The 13,550-nt window shown below is 40.3% G+C and overlaps 1 pseudogene; it reads left to right on the forward strand.

Moving 5' to 3' along the window:
- The window catches only part of LOC139458261 (uncharacterized), a 66,367-nt pseudogene that overhangs the window by 50,530 nt on the left and 2,287 nt on the right, over nt 1-13,550 (forward strand).

Genomic DNA, 13,550 nt, shown 5'->3' on the forward strand with positions numbered 1-13,550 from the left:
GTACTAATTACCGTAACATGTCACGTGGAGATGCTGTATAACTTTGCTACTGTCAGATCACAAGTTATGATCCGTAACGACAGTACTAATTATCGTAACATGTCAGGTAGAGATGCTGTATAACTGTACTACTGTAAGATCACAAGTTATGATCCGTAACGACAGTACTAATTACCGTAACATGCCATGAGGAGATGCTGTATAACTGTACTGCTGTCAGATCACAAGTTATGATCCGTAACAACAGTATTAATTGCTGCTGTATGACTTTCGGTGATGCGTAACAACGCTGTGCTATATTCTTGTAAATGGATGTCCTCTATTTCCCCTCTCCATCTCAATGGTGTGATGCCTATAACACAGCGCTAGTTCTACACATATCATCAAGTTTAGAATCGATATTGACCTCTTCAGATATCGCCAAGCATTTCTTCATGTCTGGGGGTGAATCCACATTATCCAAATGTGTCCTCCCATATGAAAGTACCCCAGTGAAGATTGATGATTAGTTTTGAAATTCATCCTTATCCATTTGAATTTAATCACGCCTCATTCCACGTGTCAGTCCTTGCTTAATGCGCTCCACGCAGTGAAATGAAAGGGAATTTACACTGACGGCACGGAATCAAAGAAGGAGCTTTACTTTCTTTTAGCACGAGATTGTGAGGCTTATTCTACCATCGAGCCACTTCCTGATAATTGAAAGAACATAGCGTTTGGATGAGATTTATATTGATTATTAGCACATTTACTCAATTAAAATTCTGTAATTCACACATTGCAATGCTATTAGTTAAACGAGGCAAGAGCCCCTGTACGCTCAGAACTTGATTTACAAACTCTAACACCGTTTTGATTTCCCTGCATGTTTTGTTGGTACTGCAGTAGACGAGGTGCTGGCATGTTGTACATAGTCACATTAAGGCCACGATACTTGCCAAGCAATGCAAGGGGCGTTCCGTTTCCCTGAAGCTCGGTATGGCAAACAACTACACGATCAAACAAATAGGGGGTAGTTAAGGATGAAGAATGAGTTCCAAATTGCTAAAATCCGTCAGGTGAGAGTTCCCAAGCCTATGAAAATGTTGTAACTGTCAGGAAATGTTGTAACTGTCAGGAAATGTTGTAACTGTCAGGAAATGTTGTAACTGTCAGGACATGTTGTTCCCCGTCCCCTCTGCGATTATACATTTCGTGCACGATGGGTGAGGTGAGGTGAGGTGAGGTGAGGTGAGGTGAGGTGAGCATATGCAAGTATTTCGGATATTGGCCCTGACCCAAATCGGTGTTCAGTCAAGCGAAACGTAATAATTAATGTAGTGTAACGTTAATTTTGACAATGGTTCAATAAAGAGCTAATCGTTGCAATCAACATGCGGAGGTCCCTATGTAATCTGCCTTCATTTGCCTTTCTGACAGATATTATGTTTTATATTCATGCCATTATTAGTGACATTAATCAGGAAACTAAGTGAACCAGTACTTAAGGTGGCATTCCTCCTGTGAAGATGGAAATTACGATAAATATTAGCTAAGTGTGCACACATAATATTTTCTTCCGATTATGCGGTTATTTTTCCGTAGTACACCTGTTGACGAACACGCATCTAAAAAGCATTATTACAATATGAAATTAACACGTCAAAGTTTATTTGTGGTAAAATGGGGTTAACGTGGCTTTCATGATAACCTCCCTTATACAGCGTTGCATGCACGTGTATGTGTGTGTGTGCGTGCGTGCGTGGGTGCGTGTGTGTGTGTGTTTCTCTGTGTGTGTGTTTCTGTGTGTGTGTATGACACAACATACATACTCCGGGCCGACCAGTCCTTGTATTCCAATAATGCCGAGCATCAGGCAGGGTAACAACAAATGCGGTCTTTTAACGTCTTTTCACAAGACTCGGCCATAGGATTGTGACACCGACCTTCCACTGTCCGGCAGACGCCCTGACCACATGACCACGGAGGTGGAGACAGACACGGTTAGCTGTTCTATGTAACACCAGTTACTGCCAACCTCAGTTAATAAGACCTTGCAGTAATTTGTTATTGTTTTTCATAACTGTATTACCAAGATGTTATGCATAACCCCTATGCCATTACTTCGATATTGGTTTCTCAAATACATGTCATATGTGGTGACAAAAAATTTCAAAGCGCTGCTTCAGGAAATCCATTTTTTCTCTGAAACCAGCAGTACTTTCTTTCAGAGTATGTGTTTTTTCAGTCAAACGAAATTATTATTTATTTTGTGAAACATGAGTCCAAAGGTTTTGTCATGTATTAAAGGCGTAACGGTTGACGTATGAAGTATGTTTAGCAGTTCCGAGCATACAACAGTTAGCAATAAGCTTGATGTTTATGTGCTCATGGTCGCGAACACAGCGGTGATGGTCAGCTGTGGTAGGGTGGTCATTGAGTCAAACGACTGCAACATCTTTAGGCACCTGGACAGCTCCTCATGGAAGGTAAGCGGAGAGTGTCTTGCCCCAATATCCATCTCACATCATAATAGCAGCCCGCACTGAGTCTGGCTCGGACGTTACGATATGAAAAAAACACTAAGGACGTATTGGCATCCAGAATCACCATCATCACCAGTCCCACCCTGAATTATGAATTTATCTGTTTGTTTGTTTGTTGTTTTACGCCGCTCTCGGCAATATTCCAGCTGTATGACGTCGGTCTGTAAATAATTGAGTCCGGACCAGACAATCCAGTAATTGATATCATGAGCCTCTATCCACGCAATTGGGATACGATGACATGCATCAACCAAGTCAGCGAGCCTGACCACCCGATCCCGTTAGTCGCCATCTTATGACAAGCATTGGTTGCTGAAGACCTATTCTACCCCGGATCTTCACGGATGAAATAATGAGTTGAGAAACACCGACAGTTGAATCTTTTGGATGATAATGAAGTAATCGGTTGCTACAGGAGCCAGGTGCGGCGAACATGAACAGTGAAACCTGGTTATAAGGAACTACCAGGGCTTTAGGAATGTGTTCCTGATATACCCAGAGTCCGCTGCCCCTGGAATAGCGTGTACCGCGCCGGTTTCTTCTAGTCCTAGATTGCTGCAATTCACAACATGCTAATTGTAATTGGCACTAATCAGGTCCAGTCATTTGTGGGCATACTCGGGGGATTCCGGGATAATTACATCAACGTTATTTGTTCCATGGCTGATGATGGCGGACATTGACTGTAATGCTACAATTACGGCTACCAGTACCACTGATACTACTGCCACTACTGCCAGTATCAATAATGATGTTAATATTAATAATGATGTTAATATTAATGATGATTTTAATTTCAATGAGGATGGTGATCATGATCATACTGTACTCCAGACGCACCCCCCCCCCCCCCCCCCCGACCCCATCTGCTAAAGTCTGTAAAAACTATGGGTGAGTGAGTGAGTTTGGTTTAACGCCGCTTTTAACACCAGTTATATCGCGACGTGTCAGCATAATGTGGGAGGAAAGCCCGAAGAAATGCAGGTCTCAGACTTTTCGGTGAAACCCACGAGCACGGGTATGGTGCTGACAAACCTAGAAACATAATCTGGTCGAACCGGGATTCAAACCCACAATCATAGGTTTCTGGCATGCCCAAGGGACGCAACTCTGCACAGCGAATGTAAAATCTATGATGATGATGATGATAAAACACTGTCTTTGTTTGATGATTAAGATGATGAAAAAAAAACAAATATGGACGTTCGGAAGTCGAAACAGATCAGTGGTCGTTATGTTCATTTCATTGTCACTTTTGAGAACGGCATAGAGGAAATGAATTATACCAACAAAGCATGAAAGTATCCACGCTCTGTCCCTCACAGCCGCTCATAGAGAAATGTAATTTAATTGTACGGTTGCACCTCAGTAGTTTCAGAGTTACGACCCTTGGGTTGTCGTGCTGTTGGTTACATCTAAGCTGAAACAGATTACCGTGGTTCCAGGTCAGCGGGCGTGCTGCTACAATAATGATGTGCGCTGACTTCGAACGCTATAAAGGCTTCGGTGGAAATTGGCCAGAGAGAAACATCCGGTCGAAAGCCATCTCAAGCTTCCAGGAGTTGCGTCCCTTAGACTCCCGCAGTACTTTCCGATTGTAAAACATGGACCCACGCCACCAGAAACAATTGTCGATCAATATCTTATCATGTGACTTCAGTAATTGTTTCGTACTCAGCTTTAGGCTAGACGATCTCTACATCCTTTGTTTTCACATCAAGTGTGTATTTTGTATATTTATACATTAACATTAGTTAAGTGCCAGGCAGGAGTGAGTGAGTAAAATTGGGTTTAACGCCGCTTTGAACCGTATTCCAGTTATATCACGGCGTGTCAGCTAAATGTGGGATTCTCATACTTTTACCATTTTGGTGAAACCGACGAGCACGGGTATAGAGCTGACAAATCTGGAAACCTAATCGTGGCCATCCGGGATTCGAACTCATAGGTTTCTGGTGTCCCAAAGGGACGCCACTCTGCACAGCGAATTGCGGCGCTTTAGACGACTGGGAGCCCCGTGTCCCCTCCAGACTGTACTGGGGGGACTGACAAATTCACAGTGCCTTTTGATAAGAAACTAAACAACAAGATCATTAAATTGTGCTTTCTCATTTTGGCAGGCGATGTTTCCCAAGTCTTGTTGACAGTTTAATAAATCGTATTATAACTGTTTCAACTGATAGCCAATGTCCTGGAGCGGAACCTTTTCATATAATGATATATAATGCATTACGGTGGAGAGAACTTCGGGAGGGAAGTACTATCATGCCGATGGAAAGCCATTTACTATTGAACTAATCAACATTGTCTTACACGCCTCCTCAATACCAACAAAGACGAACTATCAGTAAGAACTTTCCCTTCATTGATTAAGTAAACAATTATTTGACAGCGGGGTGAAAGAGGGGGTGCTACTGTGAATTATTTGGAAAAGTGTAATTTATTCTTGAAAATATTTGAAAACTATAATTTTGACTCGGGTTTAGACATGCAAAATTCGCCAGATAGTCAGGGTCTCCTAAACATGTTTTACTGTTCCGCTACTCTCTGGGGTGAAACAGGACTGTTGGAAGCAGTGACCAAAAATATCCTGTCACTAACGCAGATTCGAGCCCCCCACACACCCCTCCTTAACACACTCAAATAGGCCCAGAATATTAAACGCTGGAATATTTTTCAGTCCCCAATACGGTGCCCTTGCAAGCTGTCCATATTTGATTGTGGTATATCAATAACAATTTCATTACCGTCCGTGTGTCAACATAAATCATGCCATTGATGAAGAGACGCTCCTGACAAAGACCAGCTCGTGTATAGATACCTCATAGGTATTTGTCAATACGGACTAATGAGGTATTGTAAATTGTAAGTCGCCAGTTGATTTGATCTTGCTTTAAACGCACACCTGAGACATGAAATTGGTTATATTGTGGTTCTGACCGTTGTCTGACCCTACTAAATAATGGTCAGACTTTTGACTGCATAAATCAAAAGGTCGTACAGCAGGTGCCTCATTAGTGTCTTGACTGGAGGTGTAAATGAACCCGACATACCTGCTACTGCTGCTGAATACTTGATGGCGACCAAGCACACACCCACTGAGCCAGACTCTTCTCTGGTGGAAGGCGCTATGTCTTCTGTAGCTCATCTGATTAAACAAACATTGGAGACGTTTTGGTGACAGGTTGTCAAAGGGAGAGACTGCAGGTTACCGAGAAATTAGTCTACCTGGTCAGTCGCGGTGTTTTCACTGTAACAGATCTGACTTGACCACTAGCAATTGTATAAAGACTAGAACATGTTTGACACATGCAAAGAAAACAAAGGAATGGTTGTTTGGTGATAAAGTCAGAAACTGCATTTCCCCGATGGTCGGCAAAGCAAGGTACACGTGAGGAAACGGCGACACAATGATGTTAGTCTCCACTTCCATCACGCTCTTTTAGAGACCTCAGTAGGCGATCTATATTAGATATATAGGAATCGCAAGGTTAGGGCGAAAAAGTAAAGAAAACTCAACGTGTGTGTTCAGTTCACAGACCTGACTCTTGCATATACCTTTTCGTTCGTTCAAAGCATTTCTTATGAACAATGAATGTTTTATCATCTAATTTTGTTTCCCTCCTTTCCCGTCCTGTGACCCGCATATCTACCCGGGGTAAGATTCGTGGACCTTGGTTGATTACTGACTACATTAACGTGAATCCAAACTGCATTAACATGAAGTTATATATAACATTGAGAGGCACTCAAAGTACATTTGTTAAAGATATGTAATGCATTAACATGATGTTATATATAACATTGAGAGGCACTCAAAGGACATTTGTTAAAGATATGTAATGCATTAATATGAAGTTATATATAACATTGAGAGGCACTCAAAGGACATTTGTTAAAGATATGTAATGCATTAACATGATGTTATATATAACATTGAGAGGCACTCAAAGCACATTTGTTAAAGATATGTAATGCATTAATATGAAGTTATATATAACATTGAGAGGCACTCAAAGGACATTTGTTAAAGATATGTAATGCATTAATATGAAGTTATATATAACATACAGAGGCAATCAAGGTACATTTGTTAAAGATATGTAATGCATTGACAGTAGTAATATATAACATAGAGAGGCACTCAAGGTACATTTGTTAAAGATATGTAATGCATTAACACGTAGTTATATATAACATACAGAGGCACTCAAGGTACATTTGTTAAAGATATGTAATGCATTAACACGTAGTTATATATAACATACAGAGGCACTCAAGGTACATTTGTTAAAGATATGTAATGCATTAACACGTAGTTATATATAACATAGAGAGGCACTCAAGGTACATTTGTTAAAGATATGTAATGCATTAACACGTAGTTATATATAACATAGAGAGGCACTCAAGGTACATTTGTTAAAGATATGTAATGCATTAACACGTAGTTATATATAACATAGAGAGGCACTCAAGGTACATTTGTTAAAGATATGTAATGCATTAACAGTATTTATATATAACATAGAGAGGCACTCAAGGTACATTTGTTAAAGATATGTGATGCATTAACACGTAGTTATATATAACATAGAGAGGCACTCAAGATACTAAATATATGAAATCCAATGACAGTAGCTAATTAAACGATGTCAATGACAGACATATTGAATTTATCTGTGGAAGTTATTTAATATTATTAAACGGTTGCATTTACATGGAATATTATTGATTTCCATCAAAATCATAAACTACCAAAACTAAAATAAAAAAATATAACTAAGACGTTTCGTGCTATAACCAACATGTATTAAATAAATAAACGGGTTGCGAAACGATATACAATAGAGAAGTAGCTAGTGATAAATACTTCTTGCTACACTTAAATCGATTTTTGAAACGTATTTGTTCTGGCAAAAGGAACAGTTATGTTATGTTTGTTACGTGGGCTATAAGTTGAAGCAGCTCATCCATTAGGACTGACACAGAGCGCGTATGGTGGGCATATTTCTTTATTTATCTGACAACGTTTCTACTGCATTATAAAGCACACTTAGTGTATTCATGAAAACACGCACAAACATTAGGAAGGGCGAGTAGGCGTAAGGTGTCTTGTTGTTTACTCAGCAAGGTAAGGGAGTCCATCGCCCATGTTCCAGCAGCCGTACTGCAGCCATTGCTGTAATTCAATTTCACATCAGCAGTTGTATCCTGAATGCATAGACTTATAAATATACATAGCCCCATTTCTTATGATATTAAATTTATCACTTGGCATCAAGACATTGAATTTATGTTATTTTGGATATACAAAGTAGTTAGTTGGAATATACTGTTCACGGAATTCGGCAAACACCGTGCATACAAAACAAGAAATGATACTCCATAAACATTGGAAAACCTTTCGTTTCTTGGAACATTTGCATATCTGCCAATCTCAATGTTTAGTTGAGTGAAAACTGCACCTTAACTAAGCCAAAGGTACACGAAACATATGAATAGAAATATGCTTAATATAACATTCGTGACACACAATAGATTTATACATTGAATGTAATTGAATTGAATATTTTTGCACCATGTGACAAGGATACATGCCAATCTTGCTGATAAATACATTTTCTCTTACCATAAATTCTGATAAAAATGATTTGATGCTACTAATACACTGACTATCCCAAACAAAGCCAAATACCATTTTAAATAATACATGTCTTAACTTTGAAGCCCAAATGCTTTTACCATGACTCATATCTAACAATATCAAATTATAGCATTTCTTTGGTAGCCGTGAGTCTGGTATGGATAATTATACCATTATTATATACACCGCATGTAGGCAGAAATATATACAGCGTATCTCCAACACTCACCACGTACAACACGATTTGGAGTTGACTTCACACCGAAAAAAGATTTACATGCCTGAACATGAACGTCTTCAATAACTGCTAAGTACTGAGTCAATATCTTGTCCACATATTTCAGCACCATACAATTTAATTTACTATCTAAATCTTTACAGAAAACATCATATAGCAAGGGTCTAAGTTTCGACAGATATTTAAAGATATCTAACGATGCTTTTTTAAAATTTGCAACGAAGAGTTCGTTAAGTGCTTATTCCGAGTTAGGTTCCTAGAAAATATTATACCCTTGTATACTATTTTCTTTGCGTAATAATATATAACAAAATAAACAGTATTGTCTCAAAACAGTTAACTCTGTTCAGTGACTCGTAGGCGTCAAACCCATTATAGATAACAGCCCGAATAGGCAAATATTAACGTTGAATTTGTGTGTTATATTTCTCCATTCGGTAATAAAGCACCAACAAGACATCCAACTTTGTCAAATATATATTCCATCTCATAAATTGTGCAGTTTCACGACTCTTAAAAACACGATAGTGTCTACAATTGGCTCAAGTGGAATTAAAATTATGAAGATGCCTTAAAAGACGAAATTTGACAACGAATCAGTTCTTACTGAGCTCATGTTTGATTTGAATATCATAATTACGTGGCTAGAGATCCCAGTAAATACATCCAATCAATTTTCAACAAGCCTGGAGTTCTCATATATCCAGCCAAAATGACATGCCCGGCTGTGTGGAGCACTACCGCCATTTTCAGTCTAAGTCAAAGTTGTTGCCATGGAAACTCGAAAAATCCCAAGCTATCAAAAGGCACCAATTCACCACTAGACCTACCTATGTGCCAAGGTTGGTTATGATATCTCTCATGGTTCTTTAGTTCTTCTCCGGAAGCGAAACGTGACGGACGGACGGACAACACCCATTCCTATATCACCTTCCACTTCGTGGCTGGAAAAAACCCCGGTATTATATCTCCGTATTATTAACAATGGAAAACATCTCTCTCGGAGTTATGTAATACAGGCATCATCCATAAGTCATCATAAATGTAATGAATCTAAAACCGGAAAAAAATATCATCCCCTTCCGAAACTGGATGCCAACATTGCTCAGTCCATCTCAACACGGAGAAAGGTATCAAATTGTCTAACACATGTGCTGGTCAGGTATTTGCTGAACCTTAACACGTCGTCCTACAAAAGGGATAGATTTGAAGATTATCGCAAAGAGTGGATGTCCTTTTCAGACAAGTGGGATAAATCACGTGCATACATAACAAATCAAAAGAGCTTTTTGGAAATCTGAGATTACAATCTAGAAAACAATTTATTACTTTGCAACATTTGACGTTTCTGAACCGCTATTCCCGGTGGAAAACTCAGAAAAAATACTCTTTGATCAGAAACAAATGGATTTGTGTCAGAGAGAGGTTTGCACGGAGAGAGATACATCACACACGGATACAGATTTATCACCATCTTCAGTAGTTTTGAAAACTCCATTTCCATGGAAAGTGATTCTTCAAACAAATAAGAGGGAATTGGGTTGAAAGATGCTGGACTTCCCGCCCATCTGGAACTACATTCAACAATACGTTAACACAGAAAACTGCTTCCACAACGGGTAAACATTTATATTCTAACAGCAACACAACACGATAAGTGATAGGTGAACAGTACCTCGTGTTGTACCGCTTGAGATAAAAGAATCAACAACACTGTGGCTGATCCGTCTTATACATTGCCTCTGCACAAGGTAGCAACTGTCCGTTTTTCCCTGGTTAATTTCCCAACATGTCAATAGATTTTTCATTTACCTTTCACCCAGCGTCACAATTAGTACTTCTTAGACTGACTTCAATTAACGTCGTATAGTCTTGTCGGTAGGGGCTTATTTCATCAGGGCAAGACATTATTGGGCTCCGCAAGGGATGCAGGTTTACGGGGTAAGAATGCTAAGATAGTATACACAGATGAAACAGGGCCGTGCTCCACTTCGGCTGCTTGAATAACGTTTTTGTGGCGTATTTTGAAACGACATAGCACTGCTACACAGCATCACCCAATGATCAGTGACCGTTAACTCTTCCAGACTTTATCTAAGCTTGATTCAAATCTGCTGGGCAAGTGTAGACATCCTCAACTTTTCTGAGACCCTCTTCTGCAATGCTATAACTTTCAGAGCCCCAGTGTCCGAACTCCTGTTGGTCTGAAGCGAACTGTTACACGAGCCTGCAAGAGAGGGTCCTACAGCCTTCACTGGTGGTCTGGAATACGCTGAAAGTGTACTCAACATCCACCTACTTGATAGATAATTCTTACCGACTTTATGAGCTCGAAATATTTCCTTAGCACAGAAGTATTACGACAAAGACGTTCGCGCACTGGATCATGACGTAGTTTTGTTTTAATAAATCTCTTCAAATCTGTTTGCATTCTGAGCTTTTCGTGGGGTAGGTAGGGTATGATTACACATAACTAACACGCGAAGATTATGTGTCTGTCTGTACATAAAGTAGATCTCTTTCAAACTGCTGCGGTGTCTCGTCGCTATCATATCACATTTATTTTCAACCGTTAATAGCTTCATATATTAATTATATTCCTCTTGACGTGTTTAAAGATAGGTGCCTTCTCGATGTGTCCACGTCAATTATTACTACTCCTAATGTTCCTACTTATGGACTACTTTCTTCAGGGCGCTCGGCCAAGTGAGAGGTGATGGATAGATGCATTATAGCTAGGCTTGCATGATAGATAGGGCTGCATTGAATAAAGTGATGCATGGTTGGTAGGTTAGTGGATAGATACCGCTGCATAATATATGGTGCTGCGTGATAGGTGGTGCTGCATGATAGGTGGTGGTGCGTGATAGGTGGTGGTGCGTGATAGGTGGTGGTGCCTGATAGGTGGTGGTGCGTGATAGGTGGTGCTGCATGATAGGTGGATGCATGATAGGTGGTGCTGCATGATAGGTGGTGGTGCTGCATGATAGGTGGTGCTGCATGATAGGTGGTGGTGCGTGATAGGTGGTGGTGCGTGATAGGTGGTGCTGCATGATAGGTGGTGCTGCATGATAGGTGGTGGTGCGTGATAGGTGGTGGTGCGTGATAGGTGGTGCTGCATGATAGGTGGCGCTGCGTGATAGGTGGTGCTGCATGACAGGTGGTGCTGCGTGATAGGTGGTGGTGCGTGATAGGTAGTGCTGCGTGATAGGTGGTGCTGTGTTATTGATAGTGTTGTGCGACGGATGTTGCGTGACATGATAAATTGTGCTGGATGGTAGATGAGGGTAGATCGTAGGAAGTGCGACATGATAGATACGATACACGGTGTGGGTGCGTGGGCCTGCGTGCGCATGCGTATGTACGTATAAATGTTGTTTATTAAGTATTGAAGAGTATTGAAGAGTTTTAGTTTGTTTGTTTGTTTGTTGTTTAATGCAGCACTCATCAGTATTCCAGGTGTATGTTGCCCCTCCTTCGCCTTCCCTCGCTGACGCCATATCACGTCCCAGGCCGTCGATTCACGTCAGTCACGGTAAGCACACTATTTCATGGCTTGCATGCTGCTCACATTAGTAGTGGAAACCAAGGTGCAACGTTTAGAACAGAAAACACAGAACTTCGGCATTGTTTACATGTGTCAGCCCGGCTCCACAATGCCCTTCCTCGTAGATGGTGATGCATGACAGATTATGTTGCATGGTGGGAAGTTTGGCATGATAGATGGTGATGCATGACAGATCATGTTGCATGGTGGGAAGTTTGGCATGATAGATGGTGATGCATGACAGATTATGTTGCATGGTGGAAAGTTTGGCATGATAGATGGTGATGCATGACAGATTATGTTGCATGGTGGAAAGTTTGGCATGATAGATGGTGATGCATGACAGATCATGTTGCATGGTGGGAAGTTTGGCATGATAGATGGTGATGCATGTCAGATCATGTTGCATGGTTGGAAGTTTGGCATGATAGATGGTGATGCATGACAGATTATGTTGCATGGTGGGAAGTTTGGCATGATAGATGGTGATGCATGACAGATTATGTTGCATGGTTGGAAGTTTGGCATGATAGATGGTGATGCATGACAGATTATGTTGCATGGTGGGAAGTTTGGCATGATAGATGGTGATGCATGACAGATTATGTTGCATGGTTGGAAGTTTGGCATGATAGATGGTGATGCATGACATATTATGTTGCATGGTGGGAAGTTTGACATGATAAATAGTGATGCATGATAGATAGTGAGCATAAATTGTGCTCCATGATAAATTGTGCTCACAACATTTGCTCGAAAAACAAGTTATTCATAAACTCATAATAATTAATTAGAAAATGAATAGCTCAGTAAATATAGAATGACTTCAATCATAATTTCCAAAGTATTAGTATTCGCGAAAATACTACACGTATTTTCATGATATGTGGAACATATATACCTTAATTAAAACATACATCGATGGTGATGCCGCTACTGTTGCTTATGATATACATGCTTGGGAAAAAAACGTAGACACCTTCACAGGTCCTTATAGGTCACATATGGGCGATACGTGTCTTCCCACTCTGGACTGTTGGTGCCGATGGACAAATCCGAACCCATGCTGTACCCATTTCCCATGCCACATAAACCCCAAGTGGGCCGAAACTCTTTTGTTGACTGGATAGCATGATAGATAGTGTTGCATGATAGAAAGGGCTCCATGATAGAAAGTCCCACGTGTAGATAGTGTTGTATGATAACTGAGGGAAAGGTCTTCTCGATAGATAGTCATGTATGTATATAGTAATGTATGATTTTCAGTCTACAGCTGTGTGTCAAATTATCAATTTCATTCTATATCTGATTGGCTTTGCTATTTTCTTATTGTCCATACCGTTTCGAATGTTAACCTGCTAAAACCCATGCAGTTGTTGGAATCAGTTGTATGCATTGTCTGACAAAGGCCCAGCTCCCTGCCCTCTTATAACAATCAGAAGCCATTCCTCCCCGAATGCCACATGGTCTGTACTATACTGGCTGATACAGCTAGATTCCAGATGACATGCATGGTATAGAGAAACATTTATGTGATGTTAATAATTCCCACATAACATCAGGACAAATGTTTCCATCTTTGTTATCTTATTA

Source organism: Haliotis cracherodii, unplaced genomic scaffold (genome assembly GCF_022045235.1).
Source record: "Haliotis cracherodii isolate W230 unplaced genomic scaffold, xgHalCrac1.p SCAF_1, whole genome shotgun sequence".
Lineage (NCBI taxonomy): Eukaryota > Metazoa > Mollusca > Gastropoda > Lepetellida > Haliotidae > Haliotis > Haliotis cracherodii.